Source organism: Cebus imitator, unplaced genomic scaffold (assembly GCF_001604975.1).
Source record: "Cebus imitator isolate Cc_AM_T3 unplaced genomic scaffold, Cebus_imitator-1.0 Scaffold84, whole genome shotgun sequence".
Classification (NCBI taxonomy): Eukaryota; Metazoa; Chordata; class Mammalia; order Primates; family Cebidae; genus Cebus; species Cebus imitator.
In genome coordinates this window covers 3,286,778-3,295,410 of record NW_016107399.1, presented here as the reverse complement: position 1 = coordinate 3,295,410, position 8,633 = coordinate 3,286,778, and the positions used below count along the sequence as shown (strand labels likewise).

At 42.0% G+C, this 8,633-nt stretch overlaps 1 non-coding gene across 1 annotated transcript; it reads right to left on the bottom strand.

Annotated features, from left to right (window-relative positions):
• Window positions 1–1,082: 1,082 nt before the first annotated feature.
• LOC119472080 lies at window positions 1,083–1,189 on the bottom strand. The gene has a single exon (XR_005201192.1). It is a non-coding gene; the product is annotated as a U6 spliceosomal RNA (small nuclear RNA).
• Window positions 1,190–8,633: the final 7,444 nt, after the last annotated feature.

The following is an 8,633-nucleotide window of genomic DNA, read 5'->3' as shown; positions in this document are numbered from 1 at the left end:
AGATTATAATTATGCATATTCAAAGATACATATTTGCATCTTTCTTATATACATATAGAAAAAACTGAATGTAAAATGTATCTCTGGGCATTGTAGTTGAGAAAAGTAAAGGCAACCCCTGATAATAGTTTTTTAAAAATGTCATACATGAAACATGTATCAGACGAAAAAAAATTTTTTTATTTCAATAGGTTTTTGGGGAACAGGTAGTGTTTGGTTACATGAATAAGTTATTCAGTGGTGATTTCTGAGATTTTGCTGCACACATCACCCGAGTAGTGTACGCTGTACCCAATGTATAATCTTTTATCCCTCACCTACCTCCCCACCTTCCCACCACTGGTCCCCAAAGTCCATCGTATCATTCTCATGCCCTTGCATCCTCATAGTTTTGCTCCTTATAAGATGAAAAATTTAATGAGCAAAAGATATGAAATGAAAGTAAAAGGTTTTTTCCTTGTCTTCATACCAGTCTCCATACCACAGATAACTAATTCTGTAATTTATTCTAAAAATTATTTTAATGCATATGTTCACACCATATATGCATCTGTCTGTTCTTATAAAAATGTTATTTGTACTGAACTTGTTCTTTGGACTCTTGAGGTCACAGAAGTACCTCAGTCTTTTCACAGAGACATCCTTATTCCATCCTACAAGTTTACTGTTATTTAGTTAACTTGCCCCTACTTATGAATACTGGGTGTTTCCAGTCTTTTCCTGTCGCAAAACAATGTAGCAATAAATATTCTTGTACATATATTTTGCTAAACATTTGCAACTATATCTATTGCATAAATTTCTGGCAGAGGGATTACCAGTGAAAGGAGATGTGCATTTTAAATTCTGAAAGATATTGTCAAATTATCCCCCAAAAAGAACACACCAATGCACATTTCTACCAATGACTTAGGAGAGTGTTCATTTTCCCTTTAGACTTGCAGCACTAGGTGTCATTAAACATCTACAGTTGCCCATCAGAGAAGTGAAAAAATCTTATTTATTCATTTTTGTTTTGATTATTTGCATTTATTTTTAATTCTGAGAGAATTAATATGTCATTTTAATTCTTTTTTTTTTTTTTAAATATGGAACGCTTCACGAATTTGTGTGTCATCCTTGCGCAGGGGCCATGCTAATCTTCTCTGTATCGTTCCAATTTTAGTATATGTGCTGCCGAAGTGAGCACGTCATTTTAATTCTTAATTAATCTTGTCATTTGTTTTCTGACCAGTCGTGTTCCTTTTTCTGCAAACATTAGTAGCCTTTGACCATTTTCCTCCTGGGTTGGTCATCTGTTTCATACTGACTTGTAGAAGCTCCTTGATAGTTGAGGAAGTTTAACTTTTTACCATTTGTTCTGCGAATACATTTTTTCCAGTTTGCTATTAATCTTTTGACTGTTTATGGCATTTTTTCCCCCATACAGTGTTTTGGAATATTTACATGGTTGAACATGTTAATTTTGTTTCTTTATGACTTCCGGAATTTGTTCTTATTTAAAGAAGCCTTTCTCACCAGAAATTATAAATTCTTTTGGAACTTTTATCACTTTTATGTTTAAATCATTGATCCAGCTGGAATTTATTTTGGTGAAGAGGAATGTTTACTTTTAGCTTTGTAGGTATCTAAAATTGTTTGAATTTTCTAAAATGAGCAAGTGTTCCTTCTGTAATTTAAAAGTGCCAGTAAATGAAAACAGATGAATGAAATGAAACGATAAGGCATAATAACTCACAGGACAAAGCCTGGAGCAAGAAAGACAAGGTAAGAGGTATTTTAATAGTCTCGATCGGGCTATTCATTCAATACATTGACCACCTATTATTTGTCAGGTCCAGTGCTAGATCCCAAAGACATAATAAAGGCCTGGATTGAGAAACTGACAATGGTAATGAGAATGAGGGAAAGGACTGATGGAAGTGTTTTAGCCCATAGAATGATCACCATGGCAACGGGAGCCTGAATCATCACTATGGAGACACAGTGCTTTAAATTATGACTACAGGGATAGTGTGATTCTGGCAGTGAGAATTTTGAAAAAGGCAAACAGGTATGTTACAGATGTTTCAAAATGACACTATTACTTGCCAAATCGAGGTTAGTGCCTTGCTTTTTCCCACTGTTCTGTTTGGGGAGACTAAAGACAAAATAATTCATAAATAACATAGATTAAGACAAGCACAAGCTTTATTTGGTCATTTCTGCTCCTGACTGCACCAGCTAGGGAACAGCCTTTCATTCAAAGAAGTCACCATCCAATATAACACACATTACATATATGGCCCAGTGTCCTGGACCTCTGAGCCCCAGGCTGTCTGGTTGTTTGGAGAGACTGCTCATAACATTTCTTCCCTGCAGCAACCATAAAGACTTCTAACCAACACTTACAGCCCAAAAGAAACACATATATTTGGGAGTGGGACTTGGTTTTAATGGGGAATTTGATTAGGGATTGAACTATTTGATTATTGCCAATATGTGGCAAACATGATTTGCTTATGAGCATAGCTGAGGTCGCTTTTATTATTATGTCCAAATAATAATGTCTCTTCCCCCTCCTTCTGCACTCAGAACTTCTAGCCTCACTATCAGAGGCACTGGGAACTTTGGCAGTCGTAGCAGCAGAAGGGGTTCACACAAGCTTGAAGTCGGTCTGTAACAGCACTGTGTTTCTGTCACTGCCTGGCTCTGGTCACTGCTCATGCCACTGCCAACCCCCTCCTCCAGTGTCCAGCCACCGTGCTGGCCTAAACAAGGCGACTGCTTCTCTTTTATCTGTTCACCTTTAGACTCTTCCCTAATTCCGCATGCACAGCTCAAAGCATACTGACACATTAGGTGTGACTTTTCTGAAAGCTTGGGGATAACCAAAGGGAAACTTACAGCTGGTTACCAGGTGAAATTGCTTTGGGGAACAAGGGCCAGGCTCAACCTCCTCCATGTGACTGAGGCCAATTTACCTCCATCCTAGAATGCCCTCAACAAGAATCTATAAGTTTTTATTAAATGATTCTGTAAAATTGGTTTCTGATTTGAGCCATAGCAAACATCTTGGAATTTGCCTCCTTTAATTCTACTTAATGTTTAGGTTCTCCGGGAATGTTTGGGGTTCCCAGCCCACGTGGTTCCTCTGCCCCAGCTGATGTGGTAGGTACCCTGTGCCTATTAGCCTATCATATAGGTGCCATATCGCTTATTAGGGTTTAGGGGAAAACCTATGAGGAATGGTGGCACATGGAATCTCAGGAGGGCTTTGAAAAATACTGATACCTGGGTTCCATTCCCCAGACATTCTAATTTAATTGTTCTGGGGAATGGCCAGGGCATGGAGATTCTAAAAATTCTCCCAAGTGATTCTAACACCAAAATTGAGAACCACTGCTCTTATCAAAGCTATATAGAGTGAATTAAATAGAAATAATCTGTTCAAGCAAGCAAAGTCCAGTAATCTCCTTTGGTTATTCATGCTCCAGAAACAATGGGCAGACACTCCTTGTTTTCTGTAGTCGCCCTTGGGCTCTCCATAGCAACCAGATGGAATGGATTCCATTGTCCCGGCCTGGTTGGTTCCACGGTATCCCCTACATGACATGTAAATTGTTGGAATAGACTAGACGTTAATTTATATGGACACGTTAAGTGTTTCATAAATGTTTCCTAACATTATCATTATCTGGTCAGAAGCTGACTCTGCTGGGCATTAGAACACACACAGTGCCTTCTTTCCAACTGTCCTCTTTTCTGCACATAGTAGAAATGGTTGAGGCTCCTATTATCGGCATTCTGCAAAAACCTGCCATGCAGGCCTAAAGCAATACAAGTACTTTGAGGTCTGAGGCTACCCAGCAGTCCATTGTATCTAGTAGTCACCTCCATTTACTATTTTGTATTGGGTAGGCATCCCTCAGGTAGAAATCACTGCCATGGAAGCAGCCAAATTTCATGACCCTGGTTTGCACCAGCTATCACCCTCTTCACAGACAAATCGAACGTCACAGGCTTCCAACAGATCCTAATAATGCAGAAATAGCAAAGGGCATACTTCTGGAATTTTTTGTTTGAAGTTGCAAGACCTCCAAATCCTACTAGGAAACAGAGCAAATACAGCTAGGTTAGGCTCTATCATAAAGGCACAGTTGCACAAAGTCCATTTTAAATAATATATGGAAATGTAGTAGTTTCATGTGGACGAAGCCTGGGTGAGACCTGCCTCATCTTCCTGAACTGGGGTCAACAATTCAGATACTATTTTCTAGTTTTGTACTCTACAAAATAACTGATAACTTGGGGAAAGCAATAAACTCAGGTGTCAGCTATTTGTAATAAATAAAGAAAGGCTGGGCACAGTGGCTTACACCTGTAATCCCAGCGCTTGGGGAGGCCAAGGTTAGCCGACTGCTTGAGCCTAGGAGTTCCTGAACTCCTGGACTCCTCATGTCTACCAAAAAAAAAAAAAGAAAAAGAAGAAGAAGAGAAAGAAAGAAGAGCTGGGCATGGTGGTGCACACCTATAGTGCCAGCTTCTTAGGAGGCTGAGGTGAGAGGATCACTTGAGCCCGGGAGGTTGAGGGCTGCATTTAGCCATGGTTGTGCCATCGTACTCCAGCCCAGGCAACAGAGCAAGACCCTGTCTCAAAAAAAAAAAAATCCATCTCTATAAAAAGTAAAATTAATAGGTGACAAAGCAAGGAGAGAGGAGGAAGAGAAAGAGAAGGAGGGGGAGGAAGGAAAAGGAAACAAAAGATTATTCTGCCTAAATCTCTTACTGATCTGATGTACATCTAATGAGGACAGTGCAGCCTGTAGAGGGGCTCTCTCAAAATGTGGGTGCAGGGCATGCATGAGCTCCATCCCCACAGTGTCAGAAATCATGGAGCTGCAGGGAGGTGTAGTAGAATGTGGATGGTTGAAAGGATGGCATCAGCTACATTGGCTGGAGGGCATCGAGGAGTTTTCAGACCATTCCAGCTTGTCTCAGATGGAATCTGTTGGAAGAAATGGACAGGGGCACTTACACTACAGTAAGCAGTAGAACTTGGTAGCTAGTGTATGAGTTCTGGAATGGGACTTTCTGGGCTTATGTCCAATTCTACCAGTTACTAGATGTGTAACTGTGGGCAAGTTTCTTAACGCTCTATGACTTAGTTTATCTCCCTATAAAATGGGAATAACAGTAATAGTGGCTACCTTGTGAGGGTTGAGGTGAGAATTTTAAACCGCTGCCAAAAAACATTACGTGCAATGCTTGACAGATATTAAGTGCTCACTGGAGTTAACATATTTTTGTGGCTACTGTGGAAAAATGGACTCTGGTGTCAGTGAGATCTGGGTTCCCGTGTTAACTCTGCCACTTCCTGTGTAACCTAGGCCAACTGAACTTTCCGGAGTCTCATTTCCCTCACATACGCCCTGGGGATAGCAGCAATTAAAATCTCACTGGATTCTGGTTTGGGCTAAAGGAGGTAATGTAGCAGACCCACTTCCTAGTAGGTAGCTCGTACACATCAGCCGTTGTTACTTCCTAGAGCCTGATGAAAAAGAGCTCACCGCAGGTTGCACTCTACTTTTTTCCTCTTTCGGGACCCAAGGTGGGGAGCGTGCGGAGGACGGTCAACTCTACAGGTGGCCGCTGTAAGCCTTCCTTCCCATTCAACTGCTCTCGGGCCCCTTTGGTCCGCAGCTCCCAGGTTGTCCCTCAATGTGGCAATTCGTCAATTTCTTACTGTGGGTGGCCCTGCCTGTAATATGGCAATGATTTTGAATCTATCCCTGCCATTATTGGAGGGTCTGAAAATCGCACCTTCGGACGGCCAAGATGTATTATGAGTTCAAGGGCCAGGACATCCCAGGGTCCGTAGAAGGAATGCCCAAGCGTCAGGTGGCCACCAGGGATCTGGTGCTGGTGGCCAAGGGTATCTTCCCGGGCAGAGGCTCCGGGCTGGGACGCGTTAGACCCCCTGCCCTCCTTGGCATCCACGGCATCCTGGAGGAAAGGTGAGGGCGCATCACCCCCTGGTGGCAGCCGGGCAGACGTCAGCCGGCCGAGGTGGTGCTGCGCGCCGGCCGTCCCTCCTTCCTCTAGGGAAGGTAAAGCGGTGCCGCTGCAGGGACATTTCGCTCGCGCTGGGGGCCAACTCTGCATCCTCGCTTCGTTTCTTGGCCAACAGCCGCTTTAGCGCTAAGCGCAGCACTGTGCTGTCCGCTCACCCCGCCTCCAAAGCCAACTAACCCTCCCACACTCGCTTTCTGTAGGAGGCGGGGTTTTCAAGCTGAGGGGCGGTGCGCGCCTAGAGTTGGGTGACCGCAGGGAAAGTCCTTCCTGCGGGACAGGGGCCGCCTACGCTGCCAGAGCAGGTGAGTTCTTGAACTTAAGACAGCCGAGGACGCACCTAGTCAGGTGCCTGGGTGGTGGCCCTTGAGACTCAACATAAGTCAACATGGCCAGGACCGAACCAGCTGGCCAGTTGGCCCGGACGACAGACGGTGCATTGCTGGGGACTCCAGAAAGTGCTCGATGTCCTTTCTGTCCAGTGTGAATAGGCATTATTCAATCTGTTGAGGGCTTGAATAGAACAAAAAGAAAGAGGAAAGGCCAATTCTTTCTCTTGAGCCGAGACATCCATTTGCTTCTGCCCACTGCCCATGGTTTGGAGGCTTCCTGCTCCTCAGCCTTAGGAGTGCAGGACTTACATAGGTGTCTTTTTGTCCCCGCAATGGCCCCCATTCCTCAAGCCTTTGAACTAGGACTGAATTATACCACCAGCTTTCCTGGTTCTCTAGCTTGCAAATGGCAGATGTGGGACTTGTTAGCTTCCATAATCGTATGAACAATAGACACACACATACACACACACTTCTTCCCTATTGATTCTGTTTCTTGGCAAACTGAGAATAAAGGGTGTCTTTTCAAATGTACAACAAATATACTTCCTGGTGAAATGTGAGAAGGAATGCCAGGTGCTCAGCAAAGAGTCTCACCCTGAGTACCGCTGCTCCACATTGCAATGGAAATTCTGGTCTTGAGCTGTTCAATACTCTTGCCACTTGCCACAGGTGGTTATTTAAATAACCTAGTTCCTCAGTCTCACTAGCTGTATCTCAAATGCTAATAGCCATACATGGCTGCCATATTGGACAACCCAGCTAGAGGACATTTCCATCATTGTAGAAAGTTCTGTTGGACAAAGCTGGTCTAGTCAACACAAAAAACCAAAAAATCAAAAAAGATGCCTAAGGGTTGGAAAGAAAATGGCAAGCTTTTCCTAATCTGTAGACAATATGATTGTCCACATAGAATATCTAAAAAAAAAAAAAATCTGCAGGTAAACTATTAGAATTAATAAAGGAGTTTAGCAATGTCAGTATACATAAGGTAGGCATAATAATAGCTATGACATATTGACTTTTACTACATATCTGGCACTATTCCAAGGCTTTCATGTACTCTTACATGTTACAGTAATTTAATTTGTACAACGGAGTGATAAAGTAACTTGCTCAGAGTCACACAACTAAATTAGAAGAAATCAGGATTCAAAGAAACCTCAGGCAAACTAGCTCTGTAGTTTGCACTTTAACACCATGCTATTTTGCCTCCATTGCGTTCCGAAGTGCCAACAAACCAAATTAGACAACATAATAGGAGGCTGGGCATGGTGGCTTACACCTGTAATCCCAGCACTTGGGTAGCCCGAGGTGGGAGGATCGTTTGAGCCCAGGAGTTCAAGACTATCCTGGGCAGCTATGAAAATACACTTTTTAAAGGGTTTTCCTTTGTTTGTACACAATTATATTCATGAGGGAAAAAAGTTGTATAGAAGCAGGCAATATATATGAGTAATACCACCAACCTTCAGTGAAATGGAAAAAAGATATGGATAATATAAATAAAGGAAATTTTATGTTGTATAAGTGGAGAATACATATATATACACGTATATTTATATACATAATCCATATACTTGGAGACATACTTGCATGTTAGGTAAGGTTGGATCCTCAGATGTCTGTTCTCAGCAACCTATTGAGTTGACTCTACTAGTTACTCTCAAACCAGCTTGTGACCAGCTGGGATGATCCAAAAAATAGACAAACAACAACAACAACAAAAGAATAAACATATGTCAAGTTCCTTGCACTTTATAAAGCATTTTGACACACATTCTCTGAAGCTATTTAATAGTTTCAGTATGCATTGTATAATATTTGCTATAATTAAAATATTAGAATTAGTTTCTTTAAACTTGCAAATTACAAGTGGTTTTGATTTTTTTTTTTCCAAAAAAAATTGTTTTTAAAGTCAGGGTCTCACTCTGTTGCCTAGGCTGGAGTGCAGTGGTGCTCTCATAGCTCACTACAGACTTGAACTCCTGGATCCAAGCAATCCTCCCACTCCAGCCTCCCCATAGGTGGGACTACAGGCATGTGCCGCCACCCTGGCTTGGTATTCATTTATATTATTACCTTGTTTGGTAGATGTCCATTTGTATATTATCTAAGACTGCAGTTTAAATGGACATTTAACTGAATAACTTTAGTAAAATTAGAGCTAATAGGTGTATAAAGTGCTGACAGAGAAAGGAATATTTAATTGAGCTAGATGTATGAGTGTTGTCTTGCATGGGTTCAAAA